This window comes from Bubalus bubalis, chromosome 5 (assembly GCF_019923935.1).
Source record: "Bubalus bubalis isolate 160015118507 breed Murrah chromosome 5, NDDB_SH_1, whole genome shotgun sequence".
In the NCBI taxonomy this organism is placed as follows: domain Eukaryota; kingdom Metazoa; phylum Chordata; class Mammalia; order Artiodactyla; family Bovidae; genus Bubalus; species Bubalus bubalis.
In genome coordinates this window covers 71,812,838-71,838,442 of record NC_059161.1, presented here as the reverse complement: position 1 = coordinate 71,838,442, position 25,605 = coordinate 71,812,838, and the positions used below count along the sequence as shown (strand labels likewise).

Here is a 25,605-nt window from a genome sequence, read left to right as displayed (position 1 = left end):
ACTAGGTCTCTTCATTTCTAACTGAGCATAGCTTTAGGTTTCAATTTTGATTTAAACATTATTTGTTATATATTTTGTACATTTCTTTTATTACCTTATTATTGTGTCTTATATTTTATACTTCTAGTATTAAATTGTTAGATTTTTATTTATGTATGTATGTTGTGTATTTGCTAGGCATTAATGTAACTGACAAGTGATATTACTTGAGCAATATATTTTATAGGAACTTTCTTCAAGTTTTCTCACTAACCCAAAATATAAAATTATTTAAACACACTCATAGATACTGACATTACCCACATGTATTTTATGTCTAGTATTGTTTACTATTTTGGTAGCTAAATGTTGGAAATAGATGCCAGGGGCCCATTTATTTTCTGGAGACCATTTCAAGAAATCACATTAACAGAGGTTGAAACAATCTTAGGGTGTTTAGGGTCTCTGGTACCTAGAGCTCTTGGTTTGTACGTATTATTTCCAAAAGTTAATGTGAATTAAAGAAAAGACCTTTTTTCTACATTAATGCTATGAACTCTTGGTACCAACCACAGGCACCAAAAAAAAAAAAAAAAAAAGTCTTTATTTTCTATATCCTGGACTTCTTCCAAGTACGTTTACACTTTCACAAAACTTCTAGAATACAATAAATATCAATGAATATATCAAATTTTTAAAAAAATGTGTCTCTAGAATCAATCTAATATATGAACAGGTATTTCGACCTTAAAAGTCAACTCGCCTCCCCCAAATCAGCTCAAAATCATATGATAAGTTATAAGAATTTGGGTTATATGAGACTTTAATCATCTCCTAGTTTTTAGATTTTCCTATAGAGTTAAGTCTAATATCAGTCAATCAGTTTGAACTATGCAGAATCAGTCATTTTATCAAATCAGAAGAGTCTGGACTTGCAAGCTTAATTTTGTATATCACTGACCAAATGAGAGACCATAAAGTAACTTTAGGGCCATACCATTTAAGATATTTACTACTATATCATAGTTACATATTTTCATGTTAAAGAATGAAAAGGGTTAAATAAGTCCCAGTCATGTTCTCTGATGGGTAGTAAACTAAAATTAAGACCACCTTGAAGAGTCCAAGTCTTTAAACCACCATTTTTTAAAGTTTATCAACACCAAGGAGAAGTCCGGATTGTGTCAGTTTTATGTTCTACAAGTAGAGTACATTCCAATATGTCTCACAGCAAATTTTGAGAAGGGCTGCACAGAGTTCAAGTTGTAAACCAAAATCTTACGTCTGTATCTTTTAATAATCATGGATTAACTGTAACGAGGAAAGATTGCCTACTTAAACCACTAGATAGGTTTTCTTAATCTTTAAATGTTAATCACATTTCAACCATTACCTTTTCTTTTACCCAGAGTACATTCAAGATAACTTTGGCTAATTTTTTTCCTTTACTATGTTTCAGTATTTCATAATAAACAGTCAAGGAAGGCTTAAATGAATACCTGAAATTAGCAGCAGGAACTAGAGAAGGGGTAGAATGCTTCCAAAGTCTACCATGTATCATCTTACACGACACCACTTGGTTAGGAACTTACACAAGAGCAAGATTTTCAATACTTTTACAATATTGATGTATTTTACAAAAGGAGTTATTATAAAAAGTCAGTAATTGAGAAGGCATAACACTAGTTTCAGAATTAGGGAATAAAACAGTGGTCAAAACACTTAAATATGTCAACACATTAACCATTTAATATTTTGCATAATTTCATTCTTCTACATATTATCTCATTTTTCTTTTTTCATTGACAACATGTCAAACTCATGTACAGTTATGTAAAACATCCACATGCATTTCCTTCCCTTTACATAAAATTTTATTGTGGTGTTGGCTTGTTCTATTTGGTACCTGGTGAGTCTAAATTACTTTTATTTTTAATTGCAGTTTTGGACTTTGGCGTCTTCTTTAAACTTTTGATCTAAATAACTTTCAAATAATTCTTTTCATTTCTTTTTTGATTTTTGTCACCTTGACAATATTTGAACCAAATAAAAATCACAAAGCATGCAAAATAAAGAAATATCATCAGATATTAAATTAAGAATTATAGCAGATAATATAAAAAACTTTTAAAATGCCCTAATAAAAATAATGAAATACTTTATCTCAAAATGATAATACATTTACACTGAAACTCTTTCAATTACAATACTAACAGAAAAAAATAAGATGACTGTGTTGCTTTTTATTCTCAAGTACCATAATCACAAGTTGTGAGAAAAAAAAGCTAATAGTTTAAACAGTCCACATACATTACACAAATGTGAAGTCAGAACTGAGTCTCAAGTGTGATGAGAATTCATAAAACCAAAATATAACACAACAAACTTCCAAACCAGAAATTACATTTAGCGCTGCAAACCTATACGTGTGTGCATTTGTTTGCAACAACATATATATTTTTCCTTAACACATTTCTGCATACTTTTCCTACTAGTAATAGAAAACTTTCTTAATATTATACAGAAAATGTTTGTCAAAGTCAACATAGAGAATTTTTTCAATGAATTTTAAAAAAATATAGCTGACTATATTTCAGCCTATTTCAGTCCCATGAAAAGACTTATAGTCATTTCAAGACAATGCATTCATTAATATTTTTTGCTTTTTAAGAAAATCTAAGTCATCCTCTAGAATACTGATTATACTATAATGTCCATACCATACTAAATCCCACACACAAATATACACACATAACAATACAAGACTCCAAGACTTTGAAGGTCATTCCCTTACAAATATTAAATTTAATATCTTTATGTATCAGTTTTGAGGTCCTTTTAATTCTTGTTATCCTTATCATGATAAAGTAAAACACTATTTTGCTATCCATGTATAGATAAAAATGAAGGGATGCATGAGTCATTTTGGTAAACACTGACAATTTGATAGACTATAGGTCCAAAAATATGAAAATATTTGCCACTTTGAAAATAATAAATTTGCCAAATTATCCACTTACCAATTTGATTTCACAGGATGTTAGAGAACAACAGTATTTTTTTCATGAATTAGTCTGAAAAAAATGAGAGGAATATGTATAAACCAAAAAGAAAGATACTGGCCCACTGGGATTCTAAAACTAACATAGCAGGCATTTCCTGATGAACACCAGCAAACTGCTCCTGAAAATTCAGATTTATATATAAAAATACTAATTAGGATACTTTCTGTAAATTAGGTAATTTTAACACTGACACCAAATCTCCAATCTGTTTCCCCAAAATACAACTCAAATAGCAAAGAGGCAAACAGACACACGCATATCCAAAAAGCAGTCTACGGTGCTTTCTCTAGTATCAATATGCTCTTAACAAGTGCTTTGTGTATTTATTACATTTCTCTCTTAATTTTTCCCTTCTCCACAAGTTTATTCAGCACATTTGAGTCTTGTGATACTCACTATACACAGACAGAAGTATGGATTAAATATAGGAGGCAAGGTGGAGATACATTCTGATACAAGAGTATGATACTGTGATGCTTTTCTTAAAGTCAACAACATCCAAGACAGACAAACCTTTGAGGATACACAATTAGTTTCTCAAATAGCTCCATACAATTATCAGTTGTTATCAACAGAATTTAGAATACAATTTTAGAGTTTTTGTCCATATATAGTTAATATTAATATGTCATTAATACAATGAGACAAAATATAAATGCTTTCATGTAAGCATTAGTCAGAAACACTGAACTGAGAGGCATGTATGGTTTATGATATACTGTTGGGGCTTCCTGGGTGGCTTAGCTGGTAAAGAATCTGCCTGCAATACAGGAGACCCCAGTTTGAATCCTGGGTTGGGAAGTTCCCATGGTGAAGGGATAGACTACCCACTCCAGTATTCTTGGGCTTCCCTAGTGGCTCATAAAATAAAGAATGTGCCTGCAATGTGGGAGACCTGGGTTCGATCCCTGGGTTGGGAAGATCCCTTGGAGGAAAACATGGCCACCCACTCCAATATTCTTGCCTGGAGAATCCCCATGGACAGTGGAGCCTGGTGGCTACAGCTCGTGGGTTACAAAGAGTTGGACATGCTTGCACGTGATATACTGTTAAAAAATTCAAACATTAGTCCACTGGATTAAATATTAAAACAGAAGGAAATTTTGGTCTACTCTTATATCTGCTCTAGGATTTGGAACTAACAGTGCATACATACACCACTTCGAGAAAACAAAATAATAGAATAGAAAATTAAAGCCTTGCTAGAGGACAAAAAAGTCAACAAATATTAATTAATTCTTGGATCTCAAGCATATATTTGTCAATGATGTCAAAGATATATTTCATTTTGCATACAGAGATAGAAATACTGCTAGCTACCTGCCTCTATTCAGGCTTAACATCTTCTGAAATAATACTTACAAATATTTGTTTTGCAAAGTAATTATTAGGAGCATGTCTCATAAATATGTTTATATTTTGAAAGTTTCCCTCTTCAAATCAGATCATCTGGGATAAGATGCTGTATCACATTATATTAATAAACTGTGAATTTATCATGCCTTTGTTACATAGCCTATAATTCAAATAAAAGCATGCACTCTCAAGGTGTTTTGAATATTAAATTATTATTTTTTTAATTAGCTAAAGAGGGTCTGGTTTATAATCCAACAGGATAATAAGCTTCAAAAAATATTATCCCCAATGCATTTTCCCTATTCCACTTTGGCTATGCTTGACTTAGAAGTTTACAGAAAATTTTATAATTTGTTCTACTGAAAGTAAATTCTCATTTATTATTATTCTTGTAAACTTGTTTGAAATACCATATCTATTTTTATGTCAATGTTCATATGTCTTTTTAGTTTCCAATGTAAGAAATAAAAGCTTTTTTTTTTGTTGTTACAGACAGTTTTCTATGATAAATTAAGAAAAATACTTACTTTTCCCCAAACTCATTTGAAGTACACCGTTAATGGAATTAACTTTTCAGTTGTTGCAGATTTTTTTTTTTTCTTTTTCATTAACAACAGATGGACTTTCAGTTTCTAGTTCTGCTATAAATAGCTTGGAAGTCATCACACTACCCTAACAGGTAAAATACTGAACAGACTGGAAATCAACAACTCTTCTTGGATAAAAAGACAAACACAGGAAAAACTACTACCTTCAGGACAGGAGAGACAGACAGGCAAATGAACAGAGGCAGGCACGTCTTACTAGAGCAGAATCTAAGGAGATGAACCACTGCAGGAACCAGAGCCAACATAGGAAAATCTGTACTGTAATTGGTGAATTGCTGGAGGCTGACTGCAGACAAGTCTCAGAGCTACAAACTGCACAAGATGGTGAAATTTACCTCTAGGAGCTTAGCCAGGTTCTCATTATAAATATCAGAGAAAAATCCTTTCCAGTTTCTGTCATGAAGCTGAGGAAAGGAACCATTTTGAGAGATGCCAGAACATTCTGTCTGGTTAATAAGGCCTGTTTGCAGGAGAAACTAGTTAACCAGAGCCTAATCCTCTGGGGGTTTGATCAGAGCTAAACTGATTTGGAGGGTCTTTCCCAGTGGTTCAGCAGTAAACAATCCACCTGCCAATACTAGAGACATAGGTTCATTCCCTGGGTGGGGAAGACCCCCCCCCCAGAGAAGGAAATGGCAACCCAGTCCAGTATTCTTGCCTGGGAAATCCCATGGATCAAGCAGCCTTGCAGGCTATAGTCCATGGGGTCACAAAGAATTGGACACGACTTACTAACTAAACAACAAAGACAATCATAGGACTACAGGATGCTTTCTCTCCTTCATACCTCATTACCACTTTACTAAAGGTCTATTTACAGAAGTTTCTTTTGACCAGTACATCACATCTGGCTATAATGAAAAAAATACAATACATACTAAAAGGCAAAAAAAAAAAAAAAATTAAATTAAATTAAAGAGACAGAGCAAGCATCAGAACCAGGCATGGCAGGGGTACTGATATGATTAGACCATGAATTGGAAAGGAATACAATTAATATGCTAAACACTCTAATGGATAGAGCAGATGCATGCAAAAACAGATAAAAATATAAGCAGGGGAATGGAAATTATAAGAACAGACCCAAAATAAATGACAGAGATAGAAAAAAAGAGGGGAACAGAAATAAAGACTGTCTATGATGGGCTCGTTCGGTGACTGTGCATGGGTAAGGATAGACTCTCTGAGCTTGAGAATGTATCACTAGAATCCTCAGAAACCGAACAGCAAAGAGAACAATGACTGACAAAACTGACGAGAGACTCCAAGGATTGTGGGACAACTACAACAGATATGCATGTAAACTCCAGGAAGAGAAGAAAAAGGGAGAACAAAAAGAAAAACAGAAGAAATATTTGAAACAAAAATTGATAATTTCTCCAAATTAATATCTGACACAAGACCAAAGATCCAAGAAGCTCACAGTGTTGCCAGAACTTCTCCAATTATTTGTTTAAAACCTCTAACTCCCACCCTTCTCCAGAGTTTAACATAAATATTTAAGTAAGGGGTACACAGACAAGAAAGGTATCTACAAAAAGCCCACACCATATAGGACCAGCTGAGACCAAGGTGGCAACAAATCAGACCTGCAACAGATCCTGAGTCTCTTTATACACGGTGCTACTATATTTGCATATTAAATGACACACATACCAGTAGCCAGGACCAGACACTTAAGTATCACAAAAAGGCAAAAATTGAGGGACACCCTGTCCCTAGAAAAAGCCCTGCCCCTTCCCCACAGACTAATTATCATGTCTCCCCATCATTAGCTTCACTCTTACTCTTCCACCCTTTTTCTCTACTCTTTGTAATTAAATTTCTCTCTCCAGGTGGGAGAAGTTTATCTGTGAACTTAGTTTCTACTTCTCCATTCTTTGACCACTGAATAAAGTTTGTGCTGTATCGATCTCAGTTTTGGTTTTGTTATTTACCTCCTCAAACTAGAATGAAAAAAGAACTTTCCCACTCAGAGGCTGGGCTAGACCTGAGAATAAGGTCCATTAGGCTCAATTCAGTAACAAGAGAATACTAAGAAGGATAAATTAAAAAAAATAATAAAATAAATTACACCTCAGCACAGCACATATTTTTCAAATTATACAAAATCAAAAATAAACAAAAATCTTCTAAAACAAGGTAGAGGAAAAATGCATTTTCCCTAGAGAAGAACAAAGAATAACATACAACTTCTCTTTGGAAAACATGAAAACAAGAAGAGAATAAACAGAAATATTTACGGTGTTGGTAGACAACCACCACCAAATTAGATTCTGTACGCTAGGCAATTATCTTTCAAAGGTGAAGGAAAAATAGACTTTCTCTGACCAACAAAAATTGAAAGAATTTGTTCCTAGTGGACTTGCCTTGAGAGAAAAGTTAAAATAAGTTCAAAAGAAAGAAGGAAAATAAGTTATAACCCCGGATCTACATACAGGAAGAGCATGAAAGAGGAATATATATGAAGATAAAATTAAAAAAAAAAAAGACTTTCATTTTTCTTATTTTTAATTGATTTAATAGATAACAGTCTGTTGAAAATAAAAACAGCAATATGATATTCAACTATGTATGCTTATGTATATGTCATATATATGGTAATTTATCCTTATTATAAGTGAAATGATGACATCAATGGTATAAGGAATGAAAGGAAATTAGGGTTAGTCTCAAAAGATGTGCACATTACCTGGGAAGTTGTACAGTCCTAGTTGAAAGTAGATTAAGACGTCATAAATGTATACTGAAAACTCTAAAACAACCACTAAGAAAGTGAAAAAAGAAATATAACTGAAATACTAAAAAGAGAAAATAGAATCATATTACATGCTCAAAAATACAGGTGACTAAGGAGAGACAGTTATGGTTTAATTGCAGGCAGGTTCTTTACCAACTGAGCTATCAGGGAAGCCCTAGGAGAGAAATGGAATCATATAAAATCACAAAAGGCCCAAAAGGAGTGACAGACAAGAGCAGTAACAAAGAACAAGGGAACAAAGGGAAAACAGGAACTAATACAGTAGGTACTAGTCCAGCTCTATTAATAATCACTTTGAATGTCAATGGCCTAACTGTACCAGTTAAGACAGATATTGCCACAACGGATCAAAAACCATGACTCAACCATATGTCATCTATAGGAAACTCACTTTAAATACAGATATATATAGATTAAGAGCAAATGGATGGAGAAAATATACCATACTAACACAAATGAAAGGAGATCAAACCAGTCAATCCTAAAGGAAATCAATTCTGAATATTTATTGGAAGGACTGATACTGAAGCCCAATACACTGATCATCTGCTGTGAAGAGCCACTCATTAGAAAAGATCCTGATGCTGGGAAAGATTGAAGGCAGAAGGAGAAGTGATGACAAAGGATGAGATGGTTGCATGGCAACACTGACTGAATGGACATGAGTTTGAGCAAACTCTGGGAGGTGGTGAAGGGCAGGGAAGCCTGGCGTAATGCAGTCCATGGGGTCAGAGTCTGACACGACTGAGCGACAACACAAATAAAGAGAAAGCAAGAGTAGTTATACTAATTTCAGACAGAATCGACACCAAGGAAAGTTAGAGACACAGGACTTACATAATGATAAAGGGATTAATTTTTAAGACATGACAATTCTTAACATGCATATGCCTAACAACAGAGTATCAAACAATGTGAGTGAAAACCTGGTAGGAGTTACAGAGAAACAGATGAACCCACCATCATAGTTAGAAACTTTAACACCCCTCTGCCAGATGCACAGATCTAGCAGCCAGAAAATCAGTAAGATACAGCTGAAATCACCAAACACTATATATACACTGTTGATGCTGCTGCTGCTTAGTCGCCTCAGTTGTGTCCGACTCTGTGCAACCCCACAGAGGGCAGCCCACCAGGCTCCCCCATCCCTGGGATTCTCCAGGCAAGAACACTGGAGTGGGTTGCCGTTTCTTTCTCCAATGCATGAAAGTGAAAAGTGAACGTGAAGTTGCTCAGTTGTGTCCGACCCTCAGTGACCCCATGGACTGCAGCCCACCAGGCTCCTCCGTCCATGGGATTCTCCAGGCAAGAGTACTGGAGTGGGGTGCCATTGCCTTAAAATAGATAACTAGTGAGAACCTATTGTATAGCATAGGGAATTATATTCAATACCCTGTGGTGACCTGAACGGGATGGAAATCCAAAAAAAGAGGGGATATATGTATACATACAGCTGACTCACTTTGTTGTACAGCAAAAACTAACACAACATTGTAAAGCAACTATAGGGCAATTGCAAATTAAAAAAAAAATACCAACACTCTCAATTAAATGGATAAAATTGATATCTAGAAAGCACTTCATCCAACTATAGCAAAACGCACATTTTTCTCAAGCACACATGAGACATTCACAAAGATAGACCACACTGTGAGCCATAGACCACAGCAAATTTAAAAGAATAGAGTAATGCAATGTCTGCTCTCAAACTACAAGAAATTAAACCAAAAATAAATAGTTATATGAAGATAACTGGGAAAGTCTCAAATACAAGGAGATTAAACAACACACTTCCAAATAACACACAGGTCAAATAAAATTTCAAGAAAAATTTAAAAAAATATACTTTTGAATGAAAAAGTAAAAGCAATTTATCAGAATTTGAGTAATACAGCAAAAGAAGTGCTAGAGGAACTTTTATAGCATTAAATGTACATAGTATAAAAGATGAAAGATCTAAATTCCAACAATAGAAGAATTTTCCACCATAAAAAAATGGCAAAATAACAGCAAATTAAATGGGAAGGGAGGAGGGTTCAGGATGGAGAACATGTGTATACCTGTGGTGGATTCATGTTGATATATGGCAAAACCAATACAATATTGTAAAGTTAAAAAATAAAATAAAATTTAAAAAAACAAATAAATTCAAAATAAGCATAAGTGGAAAACAAAAAATCAGTACAGAAAATCATCAGAACAAAAAGGTGATACTTTGAAAAAAACTGATAAAATTAATAATCTTTTAACCTGGAGAGGGAAATGGCAACCCATTTCGGTATTTTTGCTTAGAAAATCCCATGGACAGAGGGGCCTGGCAGGCTACTGCCCATAGGGTTGCAGAGAGTCAGGCACAAGTGAAGCAACTTAGCTTTTAACTGGGATAACAAAGAAAAAAAGAAAGCAGACACAAATTGCTATTGATAATATCAAAAGTGAAAGAAGGAAATTTACTGCAGATACCATGGAAATGAAAAGGATAATAAATAAATGAAATAACTATGCCCACATAATTGATAATATGGATGAAATGGACTAATTCCTAGAAAGACAATCTGCCATAACACACCCAAGAATATGTAGATGTGTTGAATTAGGCCTAAATCATTTAAAATGAATCAGTAATTAACAACCTTACAAAACAGAGAGCACAAAAAACAATTGGATTCATTGATGAATTCTATTAAACACTTAAGGAAGAAATTATAGCAATTCTACCTTATTTTTTTCAGAGGATAGAAACATAAAAACTACTTTTAGCACATTCTATGAGGTCAGTATTACACTAAAATTACAAATTTTACCAGAGAAATACAGACCAATGTCTTTCATGAACATAGATGTAAAATTCTAAACACAACTGTCAGCAAATAGAATCTGTTGTTACTGTTGTTCCATTGCTCAGTTGTGTCCAACTCTTTGAGACCCCATGGACTGCAGCTCACCAGGCTTCCCTATCCTTCACCATCTTCTGGAGCTTGCTCAAACTCATGTCCATTAAGTTGGTGATGCCTTTCAATCATCTCATCCTCTGTCCTCCCCTTCTCCTCCTCCCTTCAGTCGTTTCTAGCATCAGGGTCTTTTCAAACAAATCCGCTTTTCATATCAGGTGGCCAAAGTATTGGAGCTTCAGCTTTAGCACCAGTCCTTCCAATGAATATTCAGGACTGATTTCCTTTTGGATTGACTATTTTAATCTCCTTGCAGTCCAAGGGACTCTCAGGAGTCTTCTCCAACACCACAGTTCAAAAGTGTCAATTCTTGGTGCTCAGCTTTCTTTATAGTCCAACTCTCACATCTATACATGAGTACTAGAAAAACCATAGCTTTGACTATATGGACCTTTAATGGCAAAGTAATGTCTCTGCTTTTTAATATGCTGTTTAGGTTTGTCATGCCTTTTCTTCCAAGGAGCAAGCGTGTTTTAATTTCATGGCTGCAGTCACCATCTGCAGTGATTTTGGGGCCGAAGAAAATAAACTCTGTCACAGTTTCCATTGTTTCCCCATTGATTTGACGAGATGGGATTGGATGCCATAATCATACCTTTTTGAATGTTGAGTTTTAAGCCAGCTTCTTCACTCTTCTCTTTCACTTTCATCAACAGGCTCTTTAGTTCCTGTTCACTTTCTGCCATAAGGGTGGTTTCATGTCAGTGCTCTGTGTCAAATGTCCTATGTGGAATAGAGTCTATGCTATGCAATGCTAAGTCACTTCAGTCGTGTCCGACTCTGTGTGACCCCATAGACGGCAGCCACCAGGCTCCCCCGTCCCTGGGATTCTCCAGGCAAGAACACTGGAGTGGGTTGCCATTTCCTTCTCCAATGCATGAAAGTGAAAAGTGAAAGCGAAGTCACTTAGTCGTGTCCGACTCTTAGCAACCCCACAGACTGCAGCCTACCAGGCTCCTCCATCCATGGGATTTTCCAGGCAAAAGTACTGGAGTGGGGTGCCATTGCCTTCTACAGAAATAGAGTCTAATGATGTACAAAAATGATTGTACACCATGACCAAGTGGGATTCATCCCAGGTATGAAAGGCTAAGTCCACTTTTAAATATTAATTAATATAACCTCTTATATCAATAAGCTGATAAATAAAAATAAATTCTTATATAATAGATGAAGAAAATAATTTGAAAAAAATTAGAACACCACTTATGATAAAAACATTCAGCAAGCTAGGAATGCAGGGATACTTTGTCAACTTGATAAAGACTATTTGCAAAAAAATCTATAGTTAATATGCTTAATCATGTGATACTTGAAGTTCTCTAATATGATCAAGTATAAAGATAAGCATTTACCTTCTCACCACTCCTTTTTAACATCATTGGAAGTCCTAGATAATATAATAAAAAAAGAAGAAAAAATATTTTTGTGATTGGGAAGGAGGAAGTAAAATTGTCTTTGTTCACAAATGACATGATTGTCAATTTAGAATACCTGAAAGGATGACAGTAAATTTCAGAAACTAATAAGCAGTTATAGCAACATGGCAGAATAAAGATTAATATACAAAAGTCAATGGTTTCTATGTTTCATCAAGTGGAATTTTAAGTAAAAGTCCAATACCACTTATAGCACATATATGCTCATGCTCAGTCATGTCTGACTGTTTGAGACCTCATGGACTGTAGCCTGCCAGTCTCCTCTGTCTGTGGAATTTTCTGGGCAAGAATACTGGAGTGGGTTGCCATTTTCTATTCCAGGGAATCTTCCTGGCCCAGGGATAGGGGCCTGCATTGGCAGGTGAGTTCTTTACCACTGCACCACCAACATGTGTATGGATAGGCAAAGGACCAAGATTAGCCAACACAATATTAAAGAAGAATAAAGTTGGAAGTATGACACTAACCAATTTCAGGATTAATATAAAGCTACAGTAATCAAGACAGTGTGGTACTGGCAATAGAAAGGACTAACAGGCAATGATACAGAATAGAAAGTACAGAAATAAACCCTGATAAATATAGACTACTGATCATTTACTGGTGGCTCAGATGGTAAAGAATCTGCCTGTAATACAGGAGACTGGGGTTCAATTCCTGTGTCAGGAAACTTCTGTGGAGAAGGGAATGGCTACCCACTCCAATATTCTTGCCTAGAGAATTCCATGGACAGAGGATCCTGGTGAGCTACAATCCATGGGGTCTCTAAGAGTCAGTACTGAGCGAGTAACACTTTCACTTTCATTTCAAAGGCAATAAAATGGAGCAAAGAAAGTTTCTTTAAATTGGGACAACTTGATATCCACATGAAAAGCAATGAATTTAGAAACAGACCTTATACCTTTCACAAAAAATTAACTCAAAACGGGGGCTTCTCTGGTGTTCCAGTGGTTAAGACTTCCCTTTCCAATACAAGTGGTGTAGATTCTATCCCTGGTCAGGGAGCTAAGTCCCCACATGTTGCTGCTGTTGTTCAGTTGTGTCCCACACTTTGTAACCCCAAGAGCTGCAGCAAATCAGGCTTCCATGTCCTTCACTGACTCTCCCAGAATTTGCTCAAACTTCTGTGCATTAAATTGTTGATGCCATCCAACCATTTTATACTTTGTTGCCCCCTTTTCCTCCTGCCCTCCTCAATCTTTCCCAGCATCAGGGTATTTTCCAATGAGTCATGTCAGGTAGCCAAAGTATTGGAGCTTCAGTTTCAGCATCAGTCCTTTAAATGAACATGCAGGACTGATTTCCTTTAGCATTGACTGGTTTGATCTTCCTGCTGTTCAAGGGATTCTCAACCGTCTTTACCAGCACCACAGTTCCAAAGCATACATTCATCGGTGCTCAGGCTTTTTTATGGTCCAGCTTTCACATCCATAATGACTACTGGAAAAACCATAGCTTTGACTAGATGGATCTTCGTTGGCAAAGTGATATCTCTGCTTTGCAATGCCCTGTCTAGGTTTGTCATAACTTTTTTTCCCAAGGAGCAAGTGTCTTTTATTTTCATGGCTGCAGTCATCATCTATAGTGATTTTGGAGCCCAAGAAAATAAAGTTTGTCACAGTTTCCATTGTTTCCTCCTCTAATTGCAATGAAATGATGGGATTAGATGTCATGATCTTATTTTTTTGAATGTGGAGCTTTAAGCCAGATTTTTCACTCTCCTTTTTCACCTTCATCAAAAGGGTTCTATACTGCCTCTTAGCTTTCTGTCATAAGGGTGGTGTCCTCTGCATATCTAAGCCTACTGATATATCTCCTGGCAATCTTGATTCCAGCTTGTGCTTCATCCAGCCCTGCATTTGGCATGATGTACTCTACATAGAAGTTAAGTAAGCCAGGATGACAATATACAGCCTTGACATACGCCTTTCCCAATTTTGGACCAATCTGTTGATCCTTGTCTGGTACTAACTATTGCTTTTTGACCAGCATACAGTTTTCTCAGGAGGCAGGAAAGGTGGTCTGTTATTCCCATTTCTTGAAGAATTTTCCAGTTTGTTGTGATCCATACAGTCAAAGGCGTTAATGTAGTCAGTGAAGCAGAGTAGATGCTTTTTTCTGGAATTCTCTTGCTTTTTCTGTTATCTGACATTTGTTGGGAATTTGATCTCTGTTTCCCCTGCCTTTTCTAAATCTAGCTTGTACATCTGGAAGTTCTCAGTTCAAGTACATTGTAGGCTCCTCAGTCCACGGGATTTTCTACAGAAGAATACTGGAGTGGTTTGCCAGTTACTATTATTTGGGATCTTCCCAACCCAGAGATTGAACCCAACTCTCCTGCACTGGGAGGAGGGTTGTTTACCACTGAGCCAACAGGAAAGGTATTTATTAAATTGAGTTAGTTATTTTATCTTAATAATTATTTTTAAAACTTCTATTACTAATGTTATATTTATAATATAGACTTTATTATAGTAAACAATTCTGAGTTTTAATTGAAATGTAATTAAACTTATATGCAACTTCCATGAACTTTTATTCATGGAAGTTATATCTTTTGTATATCTAATTGCCAATTTAAAAAATGGTTCTTGAGCATCTTTTCATGTGTTTGTTAGCCATCTGTATGTCTTCTTTGGAGAAATGTCTATTTAGTTCTTTGGCCCATTTTTTGATTGGGTCATTTATTTTTCTGGAGTTGAGCTGTAGGAGTTGCTTGTATATTCTCGAGATTAGTTGCTTGTCAGTTGCTTCATTTGCTATTATCTTCTCCCATTCTGAAGGCTGTCTTTTCACCTTGCTAATAGTTTCCTTTGATGTGCAGAAGCTTTTAAGGTTAATTAGGTCCCATTTGTTTATTTTTGCTTTTATTTCCAATATTCTGGGAGGTGGGTCATAGAGGATCCTGCTGTGATGTATGTCAGAGAGTGTTTTGCCTATGTTCTCCTCTAGGAGTTTTATAGTTTCTGGTCTTACGTTTAGATCTTTAATCCATTTTGAGTTTATTTTTGTGTATGGTGTTAGAAAGTGCTCTAGTTTCATTCTTTTACAAGTGGTTGACCAGATTTCCCAGCACCACTTGTTAAAGAGATTGTCTTTAATCCATTGTATATTCTTGCCTCCTTTGTCAAAGATAAGGTGTCCATATGTGCGTGGATTTATCTCTGGGCTTTCTATTTTGTTCCATTGATCTATATTTCTGTCTTTGTGCCAGTACCATACTGTCTTGATAACTGTGGCTTTGTAGTAGAGCCTGAAGTCAGGTAGGTTGATTCTTCCAGTTCCATTCATTATCAGAGAAATGCAAATCAAAACCGTTATGAGGTACCATTTCACACCAGTCAGAATGGCTGTGATCCAAAAGTCTACAAGTAATAAATGCTGGAGAGGGTGTGGAGAAAAGGGAACCCTCTTCCACTGTTGGTGGGAATGCAAACTAGTACAGCCACTATGGAGAACAGTGTGGAGATTCCTTAAAAAACTGGAAATAGACCTGCCTTATGATCCAGCAATCCCACTGCTGGGCATACACACTGAGGAAACCAGAAGGGAAAGAGACACGTGTACCCCAATGTTCATCGCAGCACTGTTTATAATAGCCAGGACATGGAAGCAACCTAGATGTCCATCAGCAGATGAATGGATAAGCAAGCTGTGGTACATATACACAATGGAGTATTACTCAGCCATTAAAAAGAATACATTTGAATCAGTTCTAATGAGGTGGATGAAACTGGAGCCTATTATACAGAGTGAAGTAAGCCAGAAAGAAAAACACCAATGCAGTATACTTACACATATATATGGAATTTAGAAAGATGGTAATGACAAACCTGTATGCGAGACAGAAAAAGAGATACAGATATATAGAACAGTCTTTAGGACTCTGTGGGAGAGGGAGAGGGTGGGAAGACTTGGGAGAATGGCATTGAAACATGTAAAATATCATGTATGAAACGAGTTGCCAGTCCAGGTTCGATGCATGATGCTGGATGCTTGGGGCTGGTGCACTGGGACGACCCAGAGGGATGGAATGGGGAGGGAGGAGGGAGGAGGGTTCAGGGTGGGGAACACATGTATACCTGTGGCGGATTCATTTTGATATTTGGCAAAACTAATACAATTATGTAAAGTTTAAAAATAAAATAAAATTAAAAAAATTTTTTTAAAAAATGGTTCTTAACAAACCAATGTTTGATGATTGTTTTAAAAGTAATTTTTAAAAATGGAAATATAAAATTTTACAATACTATCTATAATAATTAAATGAAATTACAACAAATGAGAGAGTAGTTATGGTGCCCTTTAAAGATGATTTTCCTCATTTAATACAATATTTTGGCATGTTAAGTGGTGGAACTCAATTCTTTTACTATAGAACAAATTTTGTTTAATATAAAACTAAATTCTTATGTTCAATAATATTCTCATCTCAGAGGGTAATGAAGAAAAATCCCACTAATTTTCAAACTAATGACACACTGACAAAATAACATAGGATGATATGAACTGCAAAATGTTAAGGCCTTAAAATCGATAATCAAGATAACACATTATTTAAAGCCAAAATTTCCCAAGTATGGCATTACCTGATACTCTAGCTTCATGGAATGTTTCAAGTAAAATGTGTCAATCATAGAAACTTCAGAGCAATATTTTAAACTTTGAGAGAAAATAGGTATCTTAGTAGTGTTTCAGATTTATTTGGGGCTAAAATGAAATATGAGCAATTCAGGGCTAAAATAGAACTTCCTAAGCTTTTTTATTGTAATGTCCATGATGGTCTAGAGATTTACATGGAAAGATCAACATGATGAGGTGATTATGCACAGATGCAAAATTTCAATCACACCATCCATAGGTGGTCTCAATAATGAGATCCTGATTGCCTAAAGGGAATGAAAATCTGAAGGCTGATTTCTCGCAAAATTAGAGGACATACTACAACTAAGATCGTTTCTCCTGTCATGAAATTAGTTTTTAAAATAATTTCTCTCAAATAACTGGCTCTTTTTAAACATGAAAATACTTTGAAGATAAAACTAGGGGATTATTTTCAATGCCACTTACACATTACATGATTGAATATAATTATGTATCTGAAATTTTACAAATTATAAATAATTTTCACCTTTCAAATATAATTTTGATTTACACAAATCTTTACTAATAAACATGTTTTAAAAGTGGTATAGAGGAGATGGCACTCAGAGTGTCCACTCATCTTCCCTTTCTCCTATGTTACTCAGCCAACAGAATGACCTTGATTGACAGATCATTAGATTCTGCAGGGGAATAATCTTTTTAGACTTGAAGTCCTTAGGAAGATGTTTTGTTAAGGATTATAATTTGAAGAAGGGAATGGCAACCCACTCCAATACTCTTGTCTGGAGAATCCCAGGGATAGAGGACTCTGGCAGGCTACAGTCCATGGGAGTCGGATGCGGCTGAGTGACTAACAAATAATTTGTGAGACCACAGTGAAGACTAAGAACTACAGCATCTTGCTAATAAATTTCCATCCTTGTGTTCATGCACAATGATCAAACAATGAAGTTGATATTCTTCCTGGATAAATGATAGGAGAGAGAACCAACAGAAACTACTCAAATGATTCAGAGTTTGCATGATAAAAACAAAATCATTAAAAAATATAATATTTGTCAAAGGTCAATAATATCCCCAAACACTTATCAAAATAAAATTCAAAAGTAATTTGGAGGAACATTTCCAAAGCTTATGTAGTAAAAGAACAAACAGACAAACAAACAAAAAATCCTGTTGATTCTAAGTAGGTATTCCAATGAGTACAATATTATTCTAAATCATAAATAGAAACAATTGGTGATTATAGCACATGGAAAATATTAATAAAATGAATGACAGCAATGACTCAAAGAATGGGAGGGAAAGATTGGAAACATTCTGTTGTAAAGTATCTCAATTACACAGGAAATCATCTGTTACATTAGTTAAAAAATGAAAATGAATACTGTAAAGTCTAGGCAACTGATATGCTAGAAAGGAGATAAAATGGAATCCTATAAAAAGCTCAATTAAAACTAGATAAAAGAGAAAAAATGCCTCTGTCAATAAATAAAAAACAATTACAAACATGGTTTATGTTTATCCAACTTTAAATATGAATGGCCTAAAGATACTAATTAAGAGATTGAATTTATATAAACAACTGTGTGAGGTCTATAAAAAAACTACTTTAAAATATAAAGACTCAAATAGACTAAAAGTAAAGAGATGAACTTCTACTTCTGAAAAGATGAAATGTCATACCTTTCTTCATAAGTACAATGAAAAGTCCTGAACAGTTATATAGAAATTAAGCATAAGACAACTCTAAAAGGTGCAAGAACTTGAGGATCTACAGAATAACATGATGATGAGTTCTCTGAGTTTTCTTTTTACTTCATATATTCCAAATGAAAAGGAGAAAAAAGACAATAATAAAGGATTGTAAATAATAATGGAAGAAAACTTTTCAATTTGGGGGAAAAAAAATCTTATAAACCTACAAGTTTAAGAAGTTCAGTGAATTATATTATTCCAAACAGAATAAACCTAAAACATACTTAACAACATCCTTTATAATTAAGCTCCCAACAACTAAAAGAGAAAAAAAGCCTTGAATATAGTCAAAGAAAAATGACATTTTACCTAAATGAGAACTAAATTAGAAGACAGTAGATTTCTCATCTCCAAACATTGAGGCCAGAAGAAAAGTATTTAAGTGCTAAAATAATAGAACTGTCAACAATCTCATGCATCGTGAAAATATCCTTTTGGACTAAAGGAGAAATCAAGATATTTTCAGATAAGGAAAACTAAGAGAATTAGTTACAACAAACTTACCCTAAAAGAATGGCTGGAAGTTTTCTAACAGGAAAAGAATGATAAAAAAGAAACTGGGATATCAGGAATGGAGAAAGACAGTTAGCAAAAGAGTAATGAATACAATAGAAAACTTTCTCATGAGTCTTCTAAATTATTTTTGGTGGCTGAAGTAAAAATTACAATACTGACTGGTGTGATTCTATGTATATACACAGGATACATTTAAGAAAATTATTTTTTTAAAAGGAGAGTAAAAGTCCATAAATGGAAGAAAGCCTTCAACTTTTCAAACATGCTGATGAAATGACAGCAATAGACTGTGAAAATTGAAGTATATAAATAGTGTAATACATAAAAATTCATCAATAAAGCTGTACAAAGAAAAACACTCAGAAGCACTATAGATAAATCAAAATAGAATTCTAAAAATTGGTTCAAAGTTAGTTCAAAGTTCAAGTAGTTCAAAGTTAGGAAAAAGAAAGCCTAGAGAGGAATAACAGAAGTTATTTTTTATATATATATGTAAAAAATGCAGAATTAAGTTCTAATTTATCAACAATCACATCAAATGGAAAATTATCTGAATGTATCAGATAGAAGACAGCTATTGATAAGGTGGATCAAAAAATATGACCCAATAATATGCCAGTGGCAAGTAACTCTCTTCAAATATAATTATATAGGAGGTTGAAGTAAGATAATGAAAAAATCTTATGCAAATATTAATCAAAGGAAAGCCAAAGTGACTATATTAATATCAAATAAATTCAACTTCAGAGCAAAGAAAGTCACTAGGTAGGGAGAGAGATTGCATCGTAACTGTCAATCCATCTTAAAAACAGAGAACACATATGTGGGCATGCACTTAGCCATAGAGATGAAAAATATACAAAGTAAAATCTAATCAAACTGAAGGAGAAATACAGATATCCATATTTGGTTAAAGTTAAAGACTTTGATTAACTTAAGATTAGATTTGATTTAGATTTGATTAACTTTAGATTAGACATACCAAGGGAACATATCATACAAAGATGGGCTCAATAAAGGACAGAAATGGTATGGACCTAACAGAAGCAGAAGATATTAAGAAGAGGTGGCAAGAATATGCAGAAGAATGGTACAAAAAAAAAATTCTTAATGACCCAGATAATCTCGAAGGTGTGATCACTCACACTCACCTACAGCAGGACATCCTGGAATGTGAAGTCAGGTCCGCCTTAGGAAGCATCACTATGAACAAAGCTAGTGGAGGTGATGGAATTCCAGTTGAGCTATTTCAAATTCTAAAAGATGATACTCTGAAACTGCTGCACTCAATACTTCAGCAAATTTGGAAAACTCAGGAGTGGCCACAGGAAAGTCAGTTTTCATTCCAATCCCAAAGAAAGGTAATGCCAAAGAATGCTCAGACTACCACACAATTGCACTCATCTCATAGGCTAGTAAAGTAATATTCAAAATTCTCTAACCCAGGCTTTAGCAATATGTGAAATTCCAAATGTTCAAGCTGGTTTTAGAAAAGGCAGAGGAACCAGAGATCAAATTGCCAACATCTGATGGATCATCAAAAAAGCAAGAGAGTTCCAGAAAAACATCTATTTCTGCTTTATTGACTATGCCAAAGCCTTTAACTGTGTGGATCACAATAAACTGTGGAAAATTCTGAAAGATATGGGAATACCAGACCACCTGACCTTCCTCTTGAGAAACCTTTATGTAGGTCAGGAAGCAACAGTTAGAACTGGATATGGAACAACAAACTGGTTCCAAATAGGAAAAGGAGTATGTCAAGGCTGTATATTATCACCCTGCTTATTTAACTTATATGCAGAGTACATCATGAGAAATGCTGGACTGGAAGAAGCACAAGCTGGAATCAAGATTGCTGGGACAAATAGCAATAACCTCAGATATGCAGATGACACAGCCCTTATGTCAGAAAGTGAAGAAGAACTAAAGAGCCTCTTGGTGAGAGTGAAAGAGGAGAGTGAAAAAGTTGGCTTAAAACTCAACATTCAGAAAACGAAGATCATGGCATCCAGTCCCATCACTTCATGGCAAATAGATGGAGAAACAGTGGAAACAGTGGCTGACTTTATTTTTCTGGGCTCCAAAATCACTGCAGATGGTGATTGCAACCATGAAATTAAAAGACACTTACTCCTTGGAAGGAAAGTTATGACCAACCTAGACAGCATATTAAAAAGCAGAGACATTACTATGCCAACAAAGGTCCATATAGTCAAGGATATGGATTTTCCAGTAGTCATGTATGGATGTGAGAGTTGGACTATACAGAAATCTGAGTGCCAAAGAATTGATGCTTTTGAACTGTGGTGCTGGAGAAGACTCTTGAGAGTCTCTTGGACTGCAAGGAGATCCAACCAGTCCATCCTAAAGGAGATTAGTCTTGGGTGTTCATTGGAGGGACTGATGTTGAAGCTGAAACTCCAATACTTTGGCCACCTGATGTGGAGAGCTGACTCCTTTGAAAATACTCTGATGTTGGGAAAGATTGAGGGCAGGAGGAGAAGGGGACGACAGAGAATGAGATGGTTGGATGGCATCACTGACACAATGGACATGGTTTTGGGTAGACTCGGGGAGTTGGTGATGGATAGGGAGGCCTGGCATGCTGAGATTCATGGGGTCGCAAAGAGTAGGACACGACTCAGCACCTGAACTGCACTGAACTGAAAGATTTTGATACTCATTTAAAAAAATTGGTACTACAATTAGAGAGAGATTCAGTAAGTACAGAAGAACTCAAGAAGAACATTTGTCTCCAGGATTCAGTCAAAATTCATACAACCCTCCATGAAAAGGAGCAGTAGATGTATTCAAGTGTTGACAAACTTAAAACAAGATATACACTGAATCCTGGGACATAACTTCCAAACATGTACAAAAATTGAAATCATACAAAATGTGTTCCCTACCTACAGTTGAATTAGTTACTAATCAATAACAAAAAGATAATAAGAAAATATCAAACACTAAACAACAGGCTTAATCCATTCATGTATCAAAGAGAAAATATTTAGGAAAGTATGTTAGGGGTTTCCCTGGTAGCTTAGATGATAAAGAATCCACCTGCAATTCAGGAGACTCAGGTTTGATCCCTGGATCAGGAAGATCCCCTGGAGGAGAGAATGGCTACCCACTCCAGTATTCTTGCCTGGAGAATCCTATGGACAGAGGAGCCTGGGAGGCTACAGTCCATGGGGTTGCAAAGATTCGGACATGCCTGACCAACTAATTAATTACGCATGAAATGCTTTGAAATAAAAGGTAATGTAAATATATCAAAGAGACAAGGGTAAAGCAGCCTTGAGAGAAATATTATAATACAAAGTGTATACACTAAAAAGAATATCCCACCATGTACATAGAGCCTTTTTAATATTGAAAAATGAAAACCTTCCAAGCCCCTGCCTCCAGCCTCTGCTGTGGATGAACAAACTGTGTCCCCATCATGAGGGAGAAGATTCCAGCAGCAAAATGCAGAAATTCATGATCTCTGGACTCCAGATCCCCTCTGGCTGCAGCAGCGAGACTGCTCCATCCTTGACAAGAGGAATGATGACATGTAAGAACCAGGTCCAGAAACTGAGAGCAGCTTGAGACAGTTTTCTGAGCATCTTTGGTGTAGAGGAGATAGCCAACTGGAAGAAGTGCAGTGAGGGAAAGATCCAGAAACCAGATGACCATTCAGGCAATACCGCCTGGACCCAGCTACCTACCCAGGTTAATATCATCCCCTGGAGCTCCACAGGCCTGTTGCTGGCAGACAGTGCCAAAGGGAAGATTGGCCCCAGCAAGCCTCTTGAAATCCCAATAGCCACCACCTTCATCTTCAGCTATCAACATTCCCAACTCCACCACATCCATCATCTCAGTGCCTCAGCCACTTGTGGTGCTGGTGAATACTTTGAATACTACCTCTTTACCAAATGGGCATCTTGCAAATATTTTTACCTAGGTTGCGTCTTTCCTTTCTGTTAATGTGCTCTCTGATCGGTCACTCAATCATGTCCAGCTCTTTGCGAGCCCATAGGCTCCTCTGTCTATGGGATTTCCAGGCAAGCAAGAACACTGGAGTGGGTTGCCATTTCTTCTTCCAGGAGATCTTCCCAACCTAGGGGTTGAACCAATGTCACTTGCATCTTTCTCTTAATAGAGTCTTTCAAAATTTCACCATCATTTTTTTCCTATGGATTATGCCACACTTAATATCTCATTGAAAGTGAAAATGTTAGTTGCTCAGTTGTGTCTCTTTGCGACCCCATGGACTGCCGTCCATTAGGCCCCTCTGTCCATGAAATTCTCCATGCAAGAATATTGGAGTGGGTTGCCATGCCCTTCTACAGGGGATCTTCCCAACCCAGGGATCAACCTGGGTTTCCTGCATTGCAGGCAGATTCTTTACCACCTGGGAAGCCCTAAAGTACAAAACTAAATTAATTATTTTGTTGAAGCTTCCACTATTTTTCTCCAACTACAAATATTCAGTGCTGTCTTATTTTTGAATGTCTGTTTTTCTTCCATCAAGTTAAATAGAAAAAAAAAAGGCAAATTCATTATTCATTTAAGAAACCAAGAAAACAAATTTTTTGTTGAAGTAACATCCCATACTTGAAGGTGAAAAAGATTCTGTGCTCCCACAGGTCTAGTTTTGCTCAACTGTCACCGAGTGCAAAATATCCTCATAAGCAGACAATGTCAACATTAACTTTTCCAAAGGCTCAGGGGAAGTTTGGTCAATTTATAATGGTGTAAGGGGCCTTCTAGTGAAGACTGGGGATTCCCTGGTGGCTCAGCAGTGAAGAATCTGCCTGTAATGCAGGATACCCTGCATTGATCGCTGGATGGGAAGATCCCCTAGAGGAGGGAATGGCAACCCACTTTAGAACTCATGCCTAGAGAATCCCATAGATAGAGGAGCACGGTGGCCTACAGTCCGTAGGTTCACACAGAGTCAGACATGATGGAAGTAACTAAGCAGCAGCTGTGTCTAGTGAAGATTCCAGTGTTCTTGATTGAATCTTAGGTTAAAAGACATAAAGGCAATACTGTTTCCAATAAACTTTGCCTCCAGAACAGTGGTGCCTATATAGAACTAAAACTCAGAATTGAAATTTATTACCATCAACTAGAAAATTAATAAGTGTAGATAGCAGATGAAATAATACTAGGAACAATCTTTCTAGTTATTTTTCTGCTTTCCTATTTTTTAGATTAGGGTTACTTAGACATATGTATATATTAATATTAAGCCTCGTGCTCCTACAAAAAAAACAATGGATCTTAATTATTTGAAGATTACATATTTGCAAATTCATCTATTTGTTAAAATTTATTTGTAAAACCAAATCAACACTTGGAGTGTCTTCAGGGTTATTCTTGGACATGCACAGATGGACAAAATCTCTGAGCTGCCCTAAGTACACCTTACCAGCCAAGGCTGAAAATGATACATTTCTCCTTTATCCCTTATACTATAAGCAAACTTTCTTTCTTCAAACTTCTTAGTGCCAGTTCTTCACTTTTTTCTGTTGTTTTCTGTTGGTAATTTCAACAAAATTTGGTAATTTGTCTCATGTCTTCAGCACAAGAAGCCTGTTATTGTGTCAGTGGATATATTTTTGATATTCACTGATAAAATCCACATCAATGACAGTGTGAATAAAGTGGAAACCCCATAGAATTTAAATAACTTGTTCAGGCTTCACAGCAGTAGTTGATATATAAATTCTCTTGCACTTTCAGCCACTGTGTTATAAAAAATATTAATAAACCCCTCTAGGAGAGAGACCGCCTTTATAGTGGTACAATATGACACCACCCTTATGGAAGAAAGCAAAGAAGAACTAAAGAGTCTCTTGATAGAAGTGAAAGAGGATAGTGAAGAAGCTGGCTTAAAACTCAACATTCAGAAAACTAAGATCATGGCATCCAGTCCTACCACTTCATGGCAAAAGATGGTGAAACAATGGAAACTGTGACAGACTTTATTTTGGGGGGCTCCAAAATCAATGCAGATGGTGACTGCAGCCATGAAATTAAAACATGCTTGTTCTTTGGAAGAAAAGCTATGACAAACCTAGACAGCATGTTAAAAAGCAGAGACATTACTTTGCCAACAAAGGTCCATCCACTCAAAGCTATGGTTTTTCCAGTAGTCATGAATGGATGTGAGAGTTGGACTGTGAAGAAGGCTGAACACCAAAGAACTGATGCTTTTGAACTGTGGTGTTGGAGAAAACTCTTGAGAGTCCCTTGGATTGCAAGGAGATCAAACCAATCAGTTCTAAATGAAATCAGTCCTGAATATTCATTGGAAGGACTGATGCTGAAGCTGAAACTCCAATATTTTGGCCACCTGATGCGAAGAATTGACATTTTTGAAAAGACCCCGATGCTGGGAAGATTGAAGGCAAGAGGAAAAGGGGATGAAAGAGGATGAGATGGTTGGATGACATCACCAACTCGAAGGACGTGAGTTTGAGCAAGCTGAGGGAGTGGTGATGGACAGGGAAGCCTGGCATGCTGCAGTCCATGGGATCAGAGTCAGACATGACTGAGTGAATGAGC

At 36.0% G+C, this 25,605-nt stretch overlaps 1 long non-coding RNA gene across 1 annotated transcript in view; it reads right to left on the bottom strand.

Annotated features, from left to right (window-relative positions):
• Nucleotides 1-1,967: 1,967 nt before the first annotated feature.
• LOC123333578 overlaps nucleotides 1,968-25,605 on the bottom strand; it is a 100,463-nt gene continuing 76,825 nt past the window's right edge. Inside the window, exon 3 of the long non-coding RNA XR_006550956.1 lies at nucleotides 1,968-3,053. This is a non-coding gene — a long non-coding RNA (uncharacterized LOC123333578). The remainder of the gene's footprint in view (nucleotides 3,054-25,605) is intronic.